The sequence below is a fragment of the Macrobrachium nipponense genome, chromosome 31, assembly GCF_015104395.2.
Source record: "Macrobrachium nipponense isolate FS-2020 chromosome 31, ASM1510439v2, whole genome shotgun sequence".
Lineage (NCBI taxonomy): Eukaryota > Metazoa > Arthropoda > Malacostraca > Decapoda > Palaemonidae > Macrobrachium > Macrobrachium nipponense.
In genome coordinates, this window is record NC_061093.1 from 28091854 (window position 1) to 28115168 (window position 23315).

The following is a 23315-nucleotide window of genomic DNA, read 5'->3' on the forward strand; positions in this document are numbered from 1 at the left end:
CGGTATATCCCCAGCTGGATAAATCCCTATATAGTATTTTTCAATCCCTATAGTGTTAAGTATATCCCTATGGTATATCCCTAGCAGGATAATCCCTATAGTGTTAAGTATATCCCTATGGTATATCCCTAGCAGGATAATCCCTATAGTGTAAAGTACGTATATCCCTACGGTATATCCCTACCAGGACAGTGTACCAGGGAAACCTATGTCCAACTGTGCATAGCTTTCATTTAGAATATGGTACTTAGGTATTGTTTCATGTATGAAAGTTTGTGCGTTCTACATCTAACCTTTTGTTCTGCAACGTTCCAGTATATTTTTCTTATATTTCAGTAGGAATAATAATGTCACTAAAGTACAATTACGTACTTATTTTTCATTTGTGCCAGAGCTGGAAAAGAAAAACAAAAGAAAGTGACCCACGACCGATACAAAGTTGAATTAGATAGGATTATAGCCCTTTTACCCCTGCGTCGAAAGACCAAAATTTCATGTGAGAACGAACCAGCCCAGCAGCGTGTTGACTCACTACATAGCGATGTCGCCAAGTGATTGGCGAACTCCCGCATTAGAATTTAAGAATCAGGAAAATTTTGATAAAAGGGGGTTCGAGAGAAAGTGGTTTTGTTTGGATATGTTCAACAACACTTCCTTGGACCTAGAGAAAATATATTATTGAGGATTAACCTTGAAAGAAAGGCAGAAAATATCAATCGTATATATACGTACTAAACGCCACGGTCAAAACATCTGTTCCGTAGATATATAGATATAGTATTTATATATATATATATATATATATATATATATATATTATATATATATATATATATATATATATATATATATCTATATATATTATATATATATATATAGTATATATATAATATATATATATATATATATATATAATATAGATATATATATAGTATATATATATATATATATATATATATATACATCTATATATATATATCTATATATATATATATATATATATGATGATATATATATATATATATATATATATATATATATATATATCAATATATCAGACCTTACAGACCTTACATCTTGTTCGGGTTGCCCCAGGTCCCTCAGTGTGAGGCGCCTCTAATGTCTACCAGAGAGTTGCTAGTACATCTTCCGGTATATTTTGCATCTTCCAATCTTGGATGGTCTGGGATGCAGTTTAGATATTTGTCGAGCTTATTCTTAAACACATCTACGCTCACTCCTGATATATTCCTCAGATGAGCTGGCAACGCATTGAATAGACGCTGCATTATCGATGCTGGTGCGTAGTGGATTAATGTCCTGTGTGCTTTCCTTATTTTTCCTGGTATAGTTTTTGGGCACTATTAATCTACCTCTGCTTGCTCTTCTGATATTTTTAGTTCCATGTAATTTTCTGCTATTCCTTTCTATCTATCGTTTCCATGCCTGAATTATCATGTAGCGTTCTCTTTCTCCTTTCTAGACTATATAATTTTAAGAATTGTAGTCTTTCCCAGTAGTCTAGGTCCTTAACTTCTTCTATTCTAGCTGTAAAGGACCTTTGTACACTCTCTATTTGTGCAATATCCTTTTGATAGTGTGGGTACCATATCATATTGCAATATTCAAGTGGACTACGAACATATGTTTTATAAAGCATAAATCATGTGCAGCTTTTCTTGTTTTGAAGTGCCGTAACAACATTCCCATTTTTGCTTTACATTTTGCCAACAGAGTTGCTATTTGATCATTGCATAACATGTTCCTATTCATCATCACACCAAGGTCTTTAACTGCTTCCTTATTTGTGATGGTCTCATTATTAGGTCCCTTATATGCATATAGCTTTCTTTCTCTGTCTCCATAATTTATTGATTCAAATTTATCAGAGTTAAATACCATCCTATTTACCTCTGCCCAATCATATACTTTGTTAAGTCTCTTTGTAGAGCGTTCCTATCTTCATCACAAGTAATTTCTCTACTTATTCTTGTGTCATCTGCGAAACTACTCACTACGAATCCTTAACATTATTGTCTATGTCTTCAATCATAATAACAAACAGTATTGCAGCTAACACCGTACCTTGCGGTACACCGGATATTACCTTGGCTTCATCCGATTTCTCGTCGTTTGCAATAACTATCTGTTTTCTGTTGTGTAAAAATTCTTTTAACCATCTTCCTACTTTATCCCACGATATTGTGTTTTCTAATTTTCTTCGCTAAATATATTATGGTCTACTTTATCAAAAGCTTTTGCAAAGTCTAAATAAACCACATCTGTTTCATTTCCGCTTTTCATATTTTTGAATATGTTCTCACGGTGGACTAACAGTTGGGTTTGTGTACTTTTTCCGGGTACGAAACCATGTTGTCCTTTATTAAACAAATTATTTTTTTATTAAATGTTTCATAATATTTTTCTTCATTACCCTTTCATACACTTTCATAATATGTGATGTTAGACTCACAGGCCTATAATTACTTGCCTCTAGTCTTGATCCACTTTTGAAAGTAGGGGTAATATATGCTAATTTGTTGCTCATCATAAATCTTGCCTGTATCTACACTTTGTCTTAATAATATTGCAAGTGGCTTTGCGATAGAATGAACTACTTTCTTTAACAAAATAGCAGGAATTCCATCAGGCCTGCAGCAGCTCCATTTTTAATTTCATTAATAGCCTGCACAATATCAGCTTCATTAATATCTATGTCAGCTAAATATTCACTATTTTCATCCCTTACTTCTATATCATTATCTTCATTATCTATTCTAGGGGTGAATTCCTCTCTTATATCGTTCTGCCAGTATGTTGCAAATTTCCTTTTTTTTCATTCGTTAATCTCCCTTCAATTCTCAGAGGGCCTCTATTCTTCTTTTATTCATCTTCTTCGCATATGAGTATAATAGTTTGGGGTTTTGCTTGATATTTAATAGGGTTTTTTCTTCCAAGTCCCGTTTTTCATTTTCTTTTGATTGTATAATCTTTTGTTCTGCATTTTCTATCTTACTTTTTAGTTTCTATAAAACTTTCCATGCATTTTTTTTTCTTTTGCAAGACCTTTTTTCCACTTTCTGATTTTCTGGAACAAGATCCTTCTGTCTCTTGGTATGCATGAATGATGTTTACTTTTCTTCTTCGGTATATAATTTTTCCACTATTTTCTCCAATATTTTATATAATATCTCCGTATTTACCCTTATGTCATCACTTAACGAAAATGTGTTATCCCAATCTTTGTTTAATTCTTCATTAATTTCTGACCATTTTATATTTTTACTGTAGAAGTTGTATTTTCCATATCCTTCCCACTTTTTCATTTCTTGCTTATCTCTATTTTCACTTGCTTTGGAATGAACTGTTAATTCTATGACATTATGGTCTGAAATACTCGCATTATAAACTATTATTTCTTTAACATAATTCATCTCGTTCACAAATACTAGGTCTAAAGTATTTTCCTTTCTTGTTGGCAGGTGATTTATTTGTTGAATGTTGTATTCTAGTAGCATATCTAATAGCTTTTCAAATTGCCTCTTATCTTCTGCACTACTATTACTCTCTTTTTTATATGTATAAGTACAACACAATCTCCTATTCGTTCTTTCCATTCTACGAAAGAAAGTTGAAGTCAACCAGATAGGAGAATAGTACCAGTCCTTGAGATTTCTACATATATCATCCAATTTTTCAATTATTAAGTCAAACTCTTTAGTATTAGGAGGTCTATATATTACTATGTTCATCAATTTTTCAGATTCAAATTCTACCGCTATTAGTTCACATTCTGAGTTACTATATTTCTCATATATTTTTTCTTGTTTTTTGTCTTTCCCATATATTGCGGTTCCCCCTTGATTCCTATTTTTTCTATCTGATCTATAAGTTTGAACCCTTTTATTTGATCATCATTCCCAGTCTCTTGGAAATACCAGGTTTCACTTATATTCATTATATCTATTTTCTTTTCATTTTGGGTTAGTTCTTTCTAAGTTACTCTATTTTTCTTTTTGAGTTACTCGTAACTAACCCTGCGCATCATCACTATGATGGTTTGCGTGTTTTTCTCCTTCATTTAATACTGGTAGTAATAAGGATTTTCCCATGTCTCCTTTCCTGTTCTGGTATGTTGTTCTTTTTTTCATTTCCAGAAATTCTGACATTAAAAAAAATCCAACTTTTCCATAATATTTGATCTTCCTTCATCATAATTATTCATTTTGTGTCTGAATCTGCAATTTTCTCCGTTTCTGCAATATCCTCTTGCATAATAAATACAGTTATTATCTCTTGAGTAGAATTTCGGAGCTGATGCTTTGAAATTTTTTGCTGACACCTCTGCATATCTCATTGGTGGTTTGCTTTTCTCTTTTACCTGATATTCTTGATTTCTCTCTTTATTTGTTTCTTTCTTATTTTGGATTTATTACTTGGTTGGTTATTTATTTGATTATGATTCATGGCTACAGGGTGCATATATTTGCATTTTTTGTCGAACTTACATCCTTTTCCTTCTTTTAGGTTTTTACATATTTTTGGATGCAGATCTCTGCAATCATCCCCATATCCATCTAAGTATGCACATTTACCATATATTTCATAGTTTTGTCATATCTTAGGATGTTTGTAGTAAACATCTTTCTCCAAATCTGCAATTCCCTCTTTTCAAAAGGTTGCAGATTTTGTCTCTTTCTTGTCTATTTTTTCCTCTTTCCCGTCATTGTATAGATCTGGGTAGAGCCTCTCGGGATTTGCTTTTCTGTTGTCATATCGTAATTATTTCTTCGTAGGTATGCTGCTTTATTGCCTCATATGTAGTATCAATGAGTATCTCTGCATCCATACTTTTATCTTGTTCTTTGTTTTCCTTATTTTTTTCTGTCATTTCATTTTTGTTTACTTCTCTTCCGTTTTCCTCTTCTTCTTTTATATATATATAGAGATATATATCTCTATATATATATATGCTGTATATATCTTATATAGATTATATATAGATATGTATATAGATTAGATATATATATATAAAATATATATATAACTTATATATATATATATATATATAGTATATATATATATATATATATATATATATATATATATATAAAGAAATATATATATATAGATATATATATATATATAGATATATATATATACCTTATAGATTTAGTTATAGATAATTATATATATAGATATATATAGTATAGAATATATATATATAGATATATATATATAGATATATATATATATATATATATATATATATAGATATATATTATGATATAGATATAGATATAGATTATAATTTAGCTATATAATATTTATTAATATGTATAATATATTATTATAGATATAGGATATTAGGGGGAATATAGGAATATTTATAATATTATATTATATGTGAATAAATTAATTATATAATTATATATATAGTAGATATATATATATTTAGATTATAGGATTAAAGATATAAGATATTTAAATAATATTTAGGATTATTATAATATATATATATATATATATATATATATATATATGATATATAATACATTATAATATATATAAGACTAGTAAGGGGGCTCAAGCCCAACAGATATCACAAAGTGGAAAGATAAAGGCATGTCTCAACTTACATAATTTATTGCCGACGTTTCACATCGCTTCGATGCATTTTCAAGGCTGGGGAATTGATAAAAATACAAACATATAAGACTCGTCACTGATAAAACACGGTATAATATTTAAAATTGGACACTAAAACATTTAAAATGTAAAAATTACTTTACAACAACACTAGGTTGGAGAGACAACCTACCAGAGTAAAAAATAGGTGACTGAAGGACAAAGCGGGGAAAAAGAAAAAGAAAAAACACACCCACACACAAATACACACACACACACACACACACAAAACTATACAAAAGACGAGAGAAGAGCTGAAGTAAACAAACAAGTGGTTAGGCTATGAACAACTGAACTGACGAGGACTGGGCATTTAAATTCGGTACATTGGTTTTGATTAAAATGGATTCCGTTGTTAAAAACTCATCGTCTTTATTGGCTGATCCAATAATTTTAAAATCACCGATGTCCAAGCGGGAGCGACAGGTAATAGAGTGGTTACGGACGCTGGATAGCTCTGGATTAGATAGTTAGCATCCTGTTCGGAAACTGAATCCTTTGTGGGCGCAGAAACGAACTTGTAGCAGCTTCTTCGTGCATCCAACATAAGTACCCCGATTACATCTGGGACAAGTGTATTTATAGACTATGTTGGGCATCAAAGGCGGGCTTAATCTGTCGTTGGCTCTGAAAAGAGAGATCGGATGGTTAGAGGATTTTTCGGAATTAATTTTAGGTTCAAGGCTGGTAATTCATTGTTAATTAATTGTATAACTTTCTTTTTGAAGGAATTGTCATGGAGGAAAGGGAACTTAGCATAGATGATTAACTTTGGAACGATATGTATAGGAGGTGGGGGGTTCATTTTCATGTTAAAAAAATTATTGAGAGTTCTATAAAAGTGCACTGAGGGGAAACAGTTGTTAAAAGTTTACGAAAAAATCTATTTCGTTGTGGAAAGTTACCCAACCGGAAGGAGGATGGAGAGGGCATTTAATTTAAAATTAAAATTACATGAGCTATAGAAATTTGCCCCTAAACCTGTAAATGTACTCTTTCTGTAAATTCCTGTATGAAAGCTATTATTGTCTCTGGAAACAAGTAAATCTAAAAATGGCAGGGAGTTATGGGATTCTTCCTCTATGGTGAACTTAATATTAGGATGTTGAGAGTTAATAAATTCTAAGAAAGCTTCAGCATTAAAATCAAACCTAAACAATGCAAACGTGTCATCCACGTACCTTCTGTAAAATAGGGGGTAAATGTTGAGGGGGCAACTGTCAAAGATGGTCTCCTCCAGGGAGTTCATAAAAATATTGGCGAAGGTGGGACCAAGTGGGCTGCCCATCGCCATCCCTTCAGTTTGCTTAAAACAAGAGTCTTTAAAAATAAAAGTCGTGTCCTGCACGGCCAATTCTAAAAGTTGCTTAACTAGTGAACGAGTAAAACCTTTAAAAATAGAATCAGACAGAGGAAAAAGTTTAACTAAAATAATTTCGATAGTTTCTCTAACTGGAATACTGGGAAATATGGACTCAACATCAAAACTTACCATGAGGAGATCAGAATCTTGCTTTAAAATATCATTTTATAAATCAGATGTGTTTTTTACGTTATGGGTACTATGGACGAGTGGTTCTAGGAGAGGAAAAAGAATTTCGACACGAGTTCTCAAGCTGAAATGATGAGTCATGTAAGTTATTTATCGTGGCGAGACGAGGTCAAGACGTAGGCACACAGGGTCGGTAACATTCTGGCGGTGAGGTAAGGCTGGAGTTTCTCACGAAACAAAACAAAACAAAAGAGCCATCCGTTTCAAGAAGAATCGGCGGTTATCAAGTTTTAGTAAAATTTTACCAAGTTGTACTTAGTTAGGTTTCTGTAAAAGAAAACTGTTGAGATGGCTTTGTCTGTCGTCCGCACTTTTTCTGTCCGCCCCCAGATCTTAAAAATTACTTAGGCTAGACGGCTGCAAATTGGTATGTTGAGCATCCACCTTCCAATCATCAAATATACGAAATTGCAGCATACATAATTTTCACTTTATTAAAGGTTAAAGTTAGCCATGATATTGTGTCTGGCAACGCTATATGAAAGGCCACCACCGGGCCGTGGGTGAAAGTTTCATGGGGCGCAGCTCATATAGCATTATCTGCAGTACAGAAAACTCGTTTGCGCCGAAGAAACTTTTTAGCTGCTCTTAGAGACTTAGACTTTATGTTCACTCAAGGCAAGACTCCACTGTCAAAAACTGAGTTTCATTTGGGGTGTTCTTATGCCAATTATAAAATACCGGATTTGATCGAATAGAGTTGACCATGGTAGGTTTTGTTTATGTGGGAGCCTTCTTGTGCTTATCTTTACGAGGAATGTTACGGCAATCTTGTTTGTTTAACACATGAAAAAAATTCTCGGTATTATTATTATTATTATTATTATTATTATCATTATTATTATTATTATTATTATTATTATTATTATTATTATTATTATTACAAAACCTTCATTGGAAAAGCTGAGTGATACTTCCTCGAGTGACCCAATACGAAAGTATCCATTATGGAAAAAACAGAAAAATAAAATATAGAAGATAAATAACCACGAATAATGTAAGCATGGTAAATAACACAGAAAAAACCTTACTATTCTATTTTTATCAAAATTCAATCATAAATGTAACATAAATCCCAGATTTGACGGAGACTACCTTAGTTATCTAAGGGCAGTGTTCAACTTTCCGAAGGTCTGCTCACTTGAAGGCAAAAAAATGGTCGCGCCCCCCCCCCCCCCCCCCTCCCCACCGAGAGGTTACAAAACAATGTCTATTTTCAGTGTGTACTTCAGGACCCCTACATATTATGTTTACAATATATATTTTACATATATAGTCTTTATATACTTAAGGTGGCTAGGCGTAAAGTTTACAAAACCGTTGTGCATTCGAAACGAATTTGTAAGACTGATTATTATTATTATTATTATTATTATTATTATTATTATTATATTATTATTATTATTATTATTATTCTAGGGGTCCTTTATTACACACACCGATGGACGGTGGAATCGGACAGCCTCCCAGAGGATGACCTAGTTTGAACTTCAGGGCTTCAAGAGACGGTGTAATACATTATGACCCTAATACTCTTCACCTTCCATTTTAATACATTTCATCTATTTGTTAATTTATCATTTTTTTCCTTTTTTAATAAGTGGGGTCTCTTCTGAATTTCCCTTTACCTCATCTTATTCCTTCCTAATGAGCGCCATATTCCTTTGAAAAACTTGTTTTCAAGTCAGTGGCCCCTGAGGTGGGCATGTTCCATTTGAGTAGGTTTCATCTTCTGAATAATAATAATAATAATAATAATAATAATAATAATAATAATAATAATAATAATAATAATAACATGCCGACAGTTATATAACGACTGAAAAGGAGAATAGTAATGATTCTCGAAAGCTCTCTATGCAGTTCCACCTTCTTATTGTACAGCCGCACAGGACTGTATTTCTTTTCTCTGTTTTATTATAAAACTCCACAAAGAACGCACCTCCTATAGAACAAGAGGAGAGACGATGACAAGAGACTGCCTAAAGAGGTCATTCAAGAAGAATAAAAAAAATATATAATTAACCAGCAGTCGAGGTGAGAAGAAACAAATCAATACACCAAGACATAACAAGTACACGGGTTTATATTCCCTTTTAATTACTATTAGGAGTTTCGGCAAGCTGGGACCTATGAGGTCATTCAGTGCAGAGATGCAAATTGACAGTAAAAGGTTTGAAAGGTGTAACAGAAGGAAAACTTCAAAGCAGTTGTACTCTGAAACGATTGTTAGGAAAGGGTGGTCAGCAAGGAGGAAGAAAGAGAATATGAAAAGAGGTACAGCAAAAAGAACGAAAGGGGTTGCAGCTAGGGGCCGAATGGACGTTGCAAAGAACCTCAAGTAATGCATACAGTGCACCACATGAGGTGCACTAAAGGCACTAACCTCTCCCTACGAGAACAGTAAAACGTAAGAAGGAACTGTGGTTCTCTTTTAGCGTGACAAACATCGGGCACCTCAGCAGGAAACGTGGAAGCCGATGCTTTGAAAAGCAACCTGGTGGCGCAGTGGTTACGTGGTGATAAGAGGTGGTTGGCTGGGAATAAGCCAGCTTATGCCAGAACATGCCCTCGCCCTAAGGCGCTTAAGTGTGGTGAGGTGTGAAAGGGAAGCAAATGGCCCAGTGAAGATCTTAGGACTTCATCGACCAACGGAAACGATTTTGCAGCTTTAATATGTGCAGTCCTTAACTTAGACATCATTGATTCTATTATGAATACAAAGAAATATCGGCATATTTGAGACAATAGTACTATTTGCATTCTCTAAATCAATAATAATTTGCTTTCTCTTCATCAATCAAAATATCATTGGACCCGATAATAATGACAGGAAACGTACACCTATGATAGCAATAATTATTTTTCCATTATCAAGCCAAATGAGAGAGCATCAGTAGTTTTACAGAAATGTTAATTACCCTAAAGCAACCCAAATAATAATAATAATAATAATAATAATAATAATAATAATAATAATAATAATAATAATAATAATAATAATAATAATAATAATAATAATAATTAGGTCAAAATAGTAATGATAATATAATAATAAATAAATAAATATAAATGAATAGAGATAACCAAGGTGAACTTCAGAAATGATAAGCTTATTAGATGACCAACGGAATAAAAATAAAAATAAACCTTTAGTTGAAGAGACCGAAGCATTTGCCATCAATACTAAGGCAAAGTGGCCTAACCTTCTCTCCCACGAAGTGTCTTCACCAGCCATAAGGACCGACAGTAACACAAGACAGACGGCCGCATAAACGTTCTTCAATGGCCTCCAAAAGACCATAACTCGCCAATCGACCCGATAATCTCTAAATAGAACTGAGACAATCCACTCGTAGGCCATTGGGAATCAGTCCATTTTCCTTCTCCTCTATTACTTCCTTTACGAAGAGATGTGACCTAATTCCCATGAGACGGACGGCGTTTCCTGAAGAGATCTTAAGTATCTAAGGAGAGTTTTTTTTTTTTTATCTCAGAATTTTATTTATACAATTTAGAAAGAGTCAATACCTCACCCCCCACCCCACTTTTTTTTAAGTACCGACTTATCCGTTTTCACATAAGCAGGGTATCTGTGTATCATGTCGGTCAATGTTAAGACTGAACAATCCCTGTACAAGAGAATGACGACATCAATTTCCTCGATTGTTATGATTCGGTGTGCCAGCTCTTCGGGATTGATGGATTCCAGGGTCTTATTACCTGAGGATAATGTGGACTGTCAGCGGCCTTCTCTGGTTGGTCCATCAGATCCGAGGCACTGACGTTCAGAAGGATAGGTAATACGGAATCTTTGAATACTTATCGTATCTAACGAGATGTTATGCAACGCAACTCCTTAATACGAATCAGGGAAGATTACACCTTATAGTCATCTGAACGAAGTTGTATAGGTTTATTAAATAAACCCACGCAATTATAGTTTTACATCTGTATTATTATTATTATACTTCAGCAGCTGAAACCTATTCACGTGGAACTAGCACACCAAAGGGGCCATTGACTCGAAATTCAAGCTGCCAAAGAATGGTGGTTTCAACCTCCCACCGCAGACCCCACACTGCAGTAGTAAATGATCACCATATAGAGCCAGTGTTTTTCGTCACCCTACGGGAGACGCGAACCCACGACATCTGAGTGGCATACCACGACACTAACCACTATACCAGCAGACCAGCAAATATAAAGGAACAGCATTCAAATGCATACTGTACTCCAAAATTGTTTTATATATATTATTAAAACTATCTATTGTGGTCAAAATTGTTTTATATATATTATTAAAACTATCTATCTATTGTGGTCAAAATTTTTTATATATATTATTAAAATTATCTATCTTTTGTGGGAGGGCAATCAGCTCTCATTCACATGGTTCATCGTTCGATCCCGGTCAGGGAGCCCTGCAGTCAACATGGGTGTGAATAGGTACACAAAACATCTAGGGGTTTGAAATTGCAGGTCATGGGACTAGCAAAAATAGCAAATCTATATATATATATATATATATATATATATATATATATATATATATATATATATATATGCGTGTGTGTGTGTGTGTGTGTGTCTGTGTCTGTGTCTGTGTATGTGTGTGTGATGATATATATATATATAACCATATCCATCTGAAACTGGAGTATTACAATTATTTCAGGCAGTGAACTCTTTCGGTTTCACTATTTAAATAAAAAAAAAATACTAAGGCTAGAGGGCTGCAATTTGGTACGTTTAATGATTGGAGGGTGGACGATTAACATACAAATTTGCATCCCTGTTGCCTCAGTAGCTTTTCAGATCAGAGGGCGGACAGAAAAAAAGTGGACAGACAGACAAACAGCCATCTCAACAATTTTCTTTTTACAAATAAACGTCTGGCACCCAATATATGGACAAATACAGAAGGATGATGCTAAGCATAGCTTCATTATTATGTAACGACAACTATATATATATATATATATATATATATATATATATATATATATATATATATATATATATAATATATATATATATATATATATATATATATAATATATAGTATATATATATATATATAATATATATATAATATATATATATATATATATATATAAAGATAAAGGCCCATAAAGCACCATTTACACGTTGCAACAATACATTTCAGACACTTTCCTGTGTCCCTGTTCACTGGTAAAATATTTTACCAGTGAAAATGGACACAGACGAAAGAGTCTGAAATGTTTTGTTGCAACGTGTAAATGGTGCTTTATGGACCTTTCATCATATACATATGAATATATATATTTGCAGGTGTGTATCTATATGTATATATACGTATATGTATATATACGTGCACAACATATGCGTGTGTGTGTATGTGTATGTGTGTGTGGTAAAGAATTTTACGCTTCTCTCATCAAAAAACCTTAAAGAAAAAAAATTTTAATTCTTAATTTTGTAAAATCTGTTTTGGTTCATAATCATCTGTGACTGAAATATTAAAATTTCCAGCTCTCTTTTTAGTTACTTTCCCGACGAAGTCTATTTATTGATTCGTTTTTAAAGTTGTCTCCATTTGCATGGTTTCTGAAGCCGTCGAAGTCTTCAGGAGCCTTCAATTACTCCAAGTCCTTCCGAAGGCTCCGTGAGGAATCTCCCAAGGCAAGAAAAATGCCTCGGAGCCAAAATGAGGATCTGGGGAATTCCAGGAATTCTAGTGGCGTTTTCTGATTCGAACGTTTTGATCGGTTGCAAAGAAGGCAACCATGTTTGCGCTTGGTAAATTAAACATTGTTATGAAAATCCTATTGGCTCTGATCCTTACTGGATCAGTGGTACCTTTTGTAAATGGAAATTGGATCCGAAATCACGGATTATCTATTGGTAAAAACGCAGTAGCTCTTGTTCTGGGAGTACTTTTTGGCCGCGTACATCAGTACATTGAAGACCAGAAGGCTCTCCAGATTGGTCAAGATGCTGCCGCACAGAAGAATGACGACGACCTTTACTGTGCTACGGAGATGATCTCCCTTCTGAAGGATGAATGGAAGGATGCAAAGTCGGAAAACCTTTTCCTCCTAGATGAATTCGACGAAATGAACTTTAACGAAGCCGCTCTAATGAGAACGAATCAAGAATTACTCGACGAGTTCACGGAAGAAAAGCATAACGTTGAAAAGATAAGTAAAACTCGAGACTGCGCTGAAGAGGAAAATAAACTTCTGCAGAGGAAAATAGAGGAGTTGGAGGACGCATTATTCCAGAAGGCCAAGGAAGTTGAAAAGGTAAACGAACAACTTACACGGAAGGAGAAAGAATGTGAGAGCCATCGAGAAAAACTGGAAGAACTCCAGAACCAAGCTGTGGACAATGATTTCTACTGCAGGTACCTCGAAGAGAAGGTGAAGTCCCACGAGGCAGAAAGAAAGAGGCTGATCCAGGCGATGACACAACTCGAAGACAGATTGCAAGCCCCACAACAAGAAGTGCCTATTCTCGCAAGAAATCAATCCATAGAGAAAAATCGCAGTAATCAGACACAAAAGAATCTAGGCGATCAGAAGGTCCATATCCAGGAAACCACAGTTCAGTCTCTTCCAAAGAAATATGCAAAAATGAATGAGAAATTGGAAGAACGAGAACGGCTAGTTACCGTGGATGCTTTGGTTGAAGAAAACAAGGTAAAAGGAAACATGTTCTATAAGCTTGGACGTCTGGAAGAAGCAAGTGAATGTTTCCTCAGAATATTGGATATGGACGACGATCAAGTGGACTACAGGCTGAGACTGGGATTATGTTTCTTGTTGCTTGGCAGACACAGCGAAGCTATGGTGCAACTTGAGAAATTAGATAATCGAGAAGATTTGGTTGCAGCCGCCAAAACCCTGCAAAGAATGCAACGTCATGGCTGTCCATACTACATCCTAGGTATTGCAGAGGATGCTAATTTGAAGGCAATAAAGTGGGCCTACAGGAAGCGGGCACTTAAGTTCAACCCTGATAACTGCCAAGGGTCTGAAGAAGAGCGATATCGCAGGATGGATATCATGCAGAAGGCCAACTATGCCAATGAGCTCCTATGTGATGCTGATGAAAGAGGAGAATACGACGCTGTCAGGGAGTTCATCAAGAACCTGGCAGCTAAAGTGTTTCAAGATCCTCAGAGGACAATGCAAGTAAAGAGGAAGAAACCTGCAAGGTCAAGGCAGAAGACGAAAACTAGAAGAAACTAGGAAGAAACAAACAGAAGAAACAGCCTGTGATTAACCAAAATTGTGATTGATTTTGACTTGTCACCAGGTGATGCTGCTGCGTCGTGTTCCAGAGGCGCTGCGATCTTCTTGGTCTATTCGATGGACTTGACTGCAAGATGGGTGTTCACTGCTGCTCCCCCCAGCAGCAACCAGCAACGGGAGGCCCCCCCACCTCCTACACACCCAATCCTGTAAATCAAAACCATCGAATGGACCAACAAAATCGCAATGCTTCTGGAACATGGCGCAGCATCATCAACTGGTGACCAGACAAAATCCTTCACATGGGCTGTTTCATTGTAGCAGTGGAGACAAGTCTTGTAATCAGCCTTTTCATCAGGCATCCTTGGAAGGAGGACCAGTTCTCAGGATGAGAGCCAAAAGTTATTCGGAGGAAGGAGGACCAGTTCTCAGGATGCCTTCTATGTATGCAAAATATGGGTTATGCAATGCATAATGGATTGAATACTTGCATATACTACTGTGGCAACCTCTGGCGTGGCGTAAAAACCCGTAAGTTCAATGCCTTCTATATATGCAAAATATGGGTTATGCAATGCATAATGGATTGAATACTTGCATATACCACTGTGGCAACCTCTGGCGTGGCGTAAAAACCCGTAAGTTCAATGCCTTCTATGTATGCAAAATATGGGTTATGCAATGCATAATGGATTGAATACTTCCATACCCTACTGTGGCAACCTCTGGCGTGGCGTAAAACCCGTAAGTTCAATGCCTTACACATATGCAAAAATATGGGTTATGCAATGCATAATGGATTGAATACTTGCATATACTACTGTGGCAACCTCTGGCGTGGCATAAAAACCCGTAAGTTCAATGCCTTATATATATGCAAAATATGGGTTATGCAATGCATAATGGATTGAATATTTGCATATACTACTGTGGCAACCTCTGGCGTGGCGTAAAAACCCGTAAGTTCAATGCCTTATACGTATGCAAAATATGGGTTATGCAATGCATAATGGATTGAATACTTGCATATACTACTGTGGCAACCTCTGGCGTGGCGTAAAAACCCGTAAGTTCAATGCCTTATATATATGCAAAATATTGGGTTATGCAATGCATAATGGATTGAATACTTGCATATACTACTGTGGCAACCTCTGGCATGGCGTAAAACCTGTCAGTTCAATGCCTTATATATATATGCAAAATATGGGTTATGCAATGCATAATGGATTGAATATTTGCATATACTACTGTGGCAACCTCTGGTATGGTGTAAAACCTGTAAGTTCAATGCCTTATATATATGCAAAATATGGGTTATGCAATGCATGAAGGATTGAATACTTGCATATACTACTGTGGCAACCTCTGGCGTGGCGTAAAAACCCGTAAGTTCAATGCCTTATATATATGCAAAATATGGGTTATGCAATGCATAATGGATTGAATATTTGCATATACTACTGTGGCAACCTCTGGCATGGCGTAAAACCTGTAAGTTCAATGCCTTATATATATATGCAAAATATGGGTTATGCAATGCCTAATGGATTGAATATTTGCATATACTACTGTGGCAACCTCTGGCGTGGCGTAAAAACCCGTAAGTTCAATACCTTATATATATGTAAAATATGGGTTATGCAATGCATGAAGGATTGAATACTTGCACATACTACTGTGGCAACCTCTGGCGTGGCGTAAAAACCCGTAAGTACAATGCCATATATGTATGCAAAATATGGGTTATGCAATGCATGAAGGATTGAATACTTGCATATACAACTGTGGCAACCTCATATACTACTGTGGCAACCTCTGGCGTGGCGTAAAAACCCGTAAGTACAATACCATATATGTATGCAAAATATGGGTTATGCAATGCATAATGGATTGAATACTTGCATATACTACTGTGGCAACCTCTGGCGTGGCGTAAAAACCCGTAAGTTCAATGCCTTATATATATGCAAAATATGGGTTATGCAATGCATAATGGATTAAATACTTGCATATACTACTGTGGCAACCTCTGGCGTGGCGTAAAAACCCGCAAGTTCAATGCCTCATAAAGTATGTGCAAAATATTTTATACCGGTGTGGCAGGGGGAAGATTCCATCTTACTTGGCTAGCTGGTGGAGCAGAGAATGGGGAAGGGTCCATCCCTGGCAAAAACAAACCCCCATTTCGATGATGCTCCACTGGCGAGGATGCCCCAGGGGTGAGATCGCTTGCGATCGCTAAAGGCCCATAATTTTATGTTTGTATGTATATACATCTATCTATATATAATAATATACATACATATTATATATATAATGTATATTATATATTAATAATAACATACATACATATATATACATGCAAAGTATATAAAAATACACATTACTAAAGATACACAGCTAGGCAGCCATTTTTAGTACACACTTACTCACACACACACATACACACAGACACACACACTCAGACAAACATATAACCACAACCACACACACAAGTACACGCAATGCTTTGACGCACATCACCGCTGCTCTCCCTGAACGATTGTCGTTATCGACCCACACATACATTTTGTCTCGAAAAGACATATGGCATCATCTCTAGAAGAGACGCGCGAGATAGCGTTATATCGGCAAACAAACCCATACATTGAACGATCTGTGTATGACAGACTTCAGTCGCAAGCCAGCAACCTGGTCGTGACAGATTCCCGCCGAGATCTTTCAGACACGAAGCTCCGCTCACTTATGCATTCAGGCAAGCCCATTCACAGTGTTATAGAGAACGATACAGACAGTCGTTCAGACAATCGTCCAGTGTATGGGGGTCTTAACAACAAGTGGGTGAATGTTAAATAAGGAGCCGGGAATAGGTTGGGAATAGGGAGTTTTGAAAATGGGCTACAAATAGGCCTAGGATATTCAGTGGGAAATAATAATATAATAATAATAACTCAAAAGGATGATATTCCACCCGAGTAGTTGAGGAGGGAAAAATAACTGAGGTAATTAAATATCAGTCGTGATGTTTATGTTTGTCTGTCTGTTAACGTTTGGAAACAGGGGGGAGGTATTTTGGAGTTGTGTTACGTATGTATGTATGTATGCAGTGTAAATACTTGAAAATTTTTATATATATATATTAATATATATATATATATATATATATATATTATATATATATATATATATGAATGTAAAATACAATTACTAACAAATCCCTTTCTGTACTTTTACGGAAATGGCCATAAGGACGCATAAACACACACACATATATTATATATATATATATATATATATATATATATATATATATATATATAAGAGAGAGAGAGAGAGAGAGAGAGAGAGAGAGAGAGAGAGAGAGAGAGAGAGAGATAGGGGGGCGGGCGTGCGCTGCCCTATTCCCGAATGAGTGAAGGCGGGTGACCCGGTCGAGGCGTGTAGGGCCAAAAGGTCACTTACCTCGCCTGCTGAGTGACCTAAAAAAAAAAAAAACTCATATTATTGTTTTAAAGGATGCCTGGTTCGTGATCTGCATATGGATGCACTCAAAGACCCGGCAAAACTTTCAATGATAACTGGTTACATTTCATTGGTGGGTATATTTTTTTAAACCATGGAGACAGAATCAGCACGTAGAACCTTAGACAAACTCTTTATGAAAATTGACTTTCCTTCTTTTTTTACAAACTTATCATAAAGACAGCGAAGAAGTGTGTCAATTGCACTAGAAAAAAAAGTAGTACACGTTTTCATTTAGAAACTGACGTCAGTGATCTGTTGATCTACACCTCCATCACTTGTGCCACACTGGCCCTGTATCTTGCAAAAAGTGGTGATATCAACAAGTACTACAGTATTGTATTTGGTTATTATATTAGCATTTACATTCTTCCTTTCAGCTCTTACACAACTACTTCAAACAGCTTTCAGGCCGACTGCCGAGTTAATGAATAGTGACCAATGGATGAGAGAGAGAGAGAGAAGAGAGAGAGAGAGAGAGAGAGAGAGAGAGAATTTTATAGTGTCATATACCTACTGTGGACCTATGGTAAACCATAATAATGTCCTCCTGAGCATTTGATTTCTTCCTTTACTCTTTTCGTATCTTATAAGTTAACTGTAATTAATGAAATTAATTTTCCGTTGTTTTAAATCGTAATGTATAAAATTCATTACGCATACAATGAATGACAAAACTCAAACGGCAGCCATGAAAACGTGACAGAGAGGCAACAAAGGAAACCAACGCTCGTTATCCTCTTGGGGATATCCTTTAGGGATGTACTTTACACTATAGGGATTATCCTGCTAGCGATATACCGTAAGGATATACTTTACACTATAGGGATTATCCTGCTAGGGATATACCGTAAGGATATACTTTACACTATAGGGATTATCCTGCTAGGGATATACCGCAGGGATATACTTTACACTATAGGGATTATCCTGCTAGCGATATACCGTAGGGATATACGTACTTTACACTATAGGGATTATCCTGCTAGGGATATACCGTAGGGATATATTTTACACTATAGGGATTATTTTGGTGGATATCCTTTTGGGATATACTTTACAGTGTAGGGATTATCCTGCTTGGGATATACCGTAGGAATATACTTTACACTAAAGGGATTATCCTGCTGGGGAAATACCGTAGGGATATACTGTAGGGATATACTTTACACTATAGGGATTATATATCCTTTTGGGGATACCCTTTAAGGATATACTTTATAATTCTCCTGGGGATATACCGTATGGATATAATTTACACTATAGGGATTATCCTGCTAGGGATATAATGTAGGGATATACTTTACACTATAAGGATTATCCTCTTGAGGATATTCTGTAGGGATATACTTTACACTATAGGGATTATCCTGCTAGGGATACACTGTAGGGATATACTTTACACTATAGGGATTATCCTGCTAGGGATATACCATAGGGATATACTTTACACTATAGGGATTATCCAGCTGGGGATATACCGTAGGGATATACTTTACACTATAGGGATTATTCTGCTAGGGATACACCATAGGGATATACTTTACACTATAGGGATTATCCTGCTAGAGATATACCATAGGGATATACTTTACACTATAGGGATTATCCAGCTGGGGATACACCGTAGGGATATACTTTACACTATAGGGATTATTCTGCTAGGGATATACCGTAGGGATATACTTTCCACTATAGGGATTATCCTGCTAGGGATATACCGTACTGATATATTTTACACTATAGGGACTATCCTGCTAGGGATATACCGTAGGGATATACGTACTTTACACTATAGAGATTATCCTGCTAGGGATATACCATAGGGAGATACCATAGGGATATACTTAACTCTATAGGGATTATCCAGCTGGGGATATACCGTAGGGATATACTTTACACTATAGGGATTGTATACAGTCAAAATCACGGCCTTTTGAGAAAACAAGCCTTTTGCCCTCGTGTCGACGAATGTAGGCTTGACTTACAAAGGAAGGTGTTTATGTAACATGTAAGGTAAAGTTCTTAATCTTTATGTACATTATTTAGTTATATCAATTGTTTTGATGTTCCTAAGGTTTAGTGCTCTTGATGTTGGTGATATTTATTGGGAATTATTTCACATCATATGCTAGCCTGGTTTTACCAACTCGTATCTGTGCCTTCCTCTCCCTGTACCGCCCCCCCCCCTTAAAAGACATAAGGCTTCCTGTTGGTTACGTATCCCACACCCCCTACTAGCATTCAAATATGGCGGTTTGTTTACGTTTCTTGGCCCCGAACCAAAACTTCGAAGATTGTTCAGTCGAAGTAGACTATGGCAGTTGATGTTTTCCTATGTTATTTTGCTTACTTTACAAGAGTTTAAGGTAATATTTTGCCGGTCGACTGTAACTAATCTGTTACTTACCTTTGAACTCTGTACATTGGTACATCGCACCCCTTGTACCTTCATGTTGTTTTCAAAGGTAAATTACGCTTTAATTACAGTCGACCGAATAAATATTACTTTAAATTCTTGTTCAGCAGGTAAAATAACATAGGGAAATGCCATGCAACTGCCATAGCCTACTGTACCGCGGAATGCTGGCTTAGAATTACCCAATTCTGCACGGAAAGTTCTCAAAAAACGTACAGCCTACTTGAAAATAAACGAAGTTGACGTTAAATAAAATAGAAATCTCACAAAACCTTAAAAGTGTAATCTGTACTCAACTACAATCTTCTTCTTCCTAGCTTAAACCCATTTTTATATGGGGTCGCCATTGCGAATGAGTCGTCTCCATCGATTTCTGTCCTGTGCCTCGTTCTCATTTATACCTTTCAATACCATATCTTCCCCTACACAATCACGCCATCTGTTTCTTGGTCTTCCCTTCTTCCTTCTACCCCGCACTTCCATTTCCATCGTATGTCTTCCAACATGACGTTCCTCCCTTCGTAACAGGTGTTCATACCATCGAAGCCTTCTTTCCTGTATTTTCTTCGATATTTCAGCTACCTTTGTCGATCCTCTTATATACTCATTTCTAATCTTATCTTCCCTTGTTACTCCCGACATCCATCTCAACATTCTCATTTCTGCTACATCCATCTTCTTCTCTGTTTTCCTCATACTTGCTGTTTCTGTTCCATATAACATTGCTGGTCTGACCACCGTCCTATGGAACTTTCCTTTCAATTTCAGAGGGACCTTCTTGTCACAGAGGACCCCTGATGCAGACCTCCAGTTATTCCATCCTGCCTGAATTTGGTGTCTCACCTCTTGGTCCATGCTTCCACTATCCTCTATTACGGACCCTAAGTACTCAACTACAATGTTTATTCGAAATACGTTGGAACTTGGAGCGGATAAACTGGAATGGATAATCGCCGGACCACTAATCGTACTACTGATACGTCTACCAGCCAACTGTGAAAAAGATAGAAGACTTTACATGACCGAAAATCAGCTTTCGTTGACGTCACCAGACAAGTGCGCTGTGCAAAGGACCCTGGAACCGCATAAATTCATTTGAGTAGTTCCAAAAATAACCTCGCCTGGTCCAAAACAGATTTTGCGTGACGAATACCGATTTATAAGAAAACTCTAATTTACACGATAAAAATTATTTTGTGGATTTCCATTTGGTCCATTAATGTTAATCATAAATTTTTTTTAAATTTGGATCTCAAGGAATCGATTCTAAAATATTTTCTGAGTTAAACTTCTGCCGGAATCGAAAGAAATATTATTTTAATCCAGTATCTTCGAAAATCGACTGTTCATAATTGGAACAGTTAACTGAAGTCATTCCTTATAAGCCTAAAAACATGTCAAAAAAATGCTTTTTCATTCTCTCTCTCTCTCTCTCTCTCTCTCTCTCTCTCTCTCTCTCTCTCTCTCTGTCCATCATCGAGTTAAATTGAGGAAAGCAGATCCAGTAGCCTTGTTGAGGAAGTGGGAGAAGGTAAACAAGCTAAAATATCACAACTTACTAAGCACTTTCATTCTCATATTTATTTCGCATATTTCCTTAACTGCTCATTTTACACTCAGACCCTATCGTCAAAAACAAAATCTTTATGATCACTTTCTTATCGACATGACAACATGGAAACTTGAGAAAAATGCCTGCTTCCCACTCCTCATTCTTGTTCCCGTCCTTTCTTACGGTGCGACATCTGTTGGGTCTTCCATTAGTTACTTGTTCAACTCCTTCGGTGTTTCATAGTCAGCGAATTAACTCTCTGGATAACGGACTTTTGGGCACGATAGTATATACAAATGGATGCACTATGAAAGAAGCTATACGAAAGCCTTGTGGTGCCCGAGTATAATTGCATGGATTCGTTACCTTGTTACCAGTGGTCTAGAAATCTTTCATTGGGGCCACATAGGATTATCATTATATATATATATATATATATATATATATATATATATATATATATATATATATATATATATATATATATATATATAATGTGTGTGTGTGTATTTTTACGTTTGTAGATCGCCTCGTCTCCCCAGTTTCATTAAACTAATTATTTTCTAGAAGAGCAGCCATTTTTTACTCCTAACATCAGCTGACTTTAGGAGGGAAACTCAAAGAAGGCCAGACATAGGAATGTCTGGCACCAGTCGGAGTAGCGGGTGGGGAATAAAAACTCATTAAGCATTAGGGACATATCCTAAGGGGAGTGTGTAGCTAGTTAGGTACTTCTTACGCCTACTCATAAGATCCCTTATCCTGTGAACCTTCCGCTGGCCGTATATCTGTTTCCAGGATGACCTGCCAACAGGGGGGAAATGCTGCCCCAACGCCCAGGATTCGCACCTGAACACGTTCTCAGTCCAGCACAATCCTTGACCCCGGACAGATGTCCGAACCAGCCTGCCCATAGGCCTAACAAAGGCGCTTACTGGCGCGCCCTGAACTCGGACAAAGCCGACACCATCCTCTCCAAAGTTCCTCTTCATAAGGCACCCAGGTACATCTTGAGTTACAGTCATATTGCCAGTTCTTTTCCTCCAAGTCAAATAAACTCTCCCACATTTTCCAATTCAAATTCCTACTTCTCAAAGGACCTCCCTTTGGTCCTTTCTACCTAGCGGCCGCATGCTACCTTTTGTGATCATCCCAGAGAAACAAAGTCTTCATTGAGCATTTCATTTAAGCACTAAAGTTCCTCCCCTTGTGTGTGATTAAAGATAAACACCCTCCATGGTGCATTAGCTGTAATATTGTACAAGAAGTCTTCATTTTTTTGCTGAGTGTAATTTGGGAATTAACTTCCAGATTGCTCCTGCCGAGTCCGTGCTCACC

General features: G+C 36.2%; 1 long non-coding RNA gene across 1 annotated transcript in view; it reads right to left on the reverse strand.

Annotated features, from left to right (window-relative positions):
• Positions 1-5655: 5655 nt before the first annotated feature.
• LOC135206732 (uncharacterized) overlaps positions 5656-23315 on the reverse strand; it is a 19770-nt gene continuing 2110 nt past the window's right edge. The window contains exon 3 of the long non-coding RNA XR_010312826.1: positions 5656-6315. This is a non-coding gene — a long non-coding RNA (uncharacterized LOC135206732). The remainder of the gene's footprint in view (positions 6316-23315) is intronic.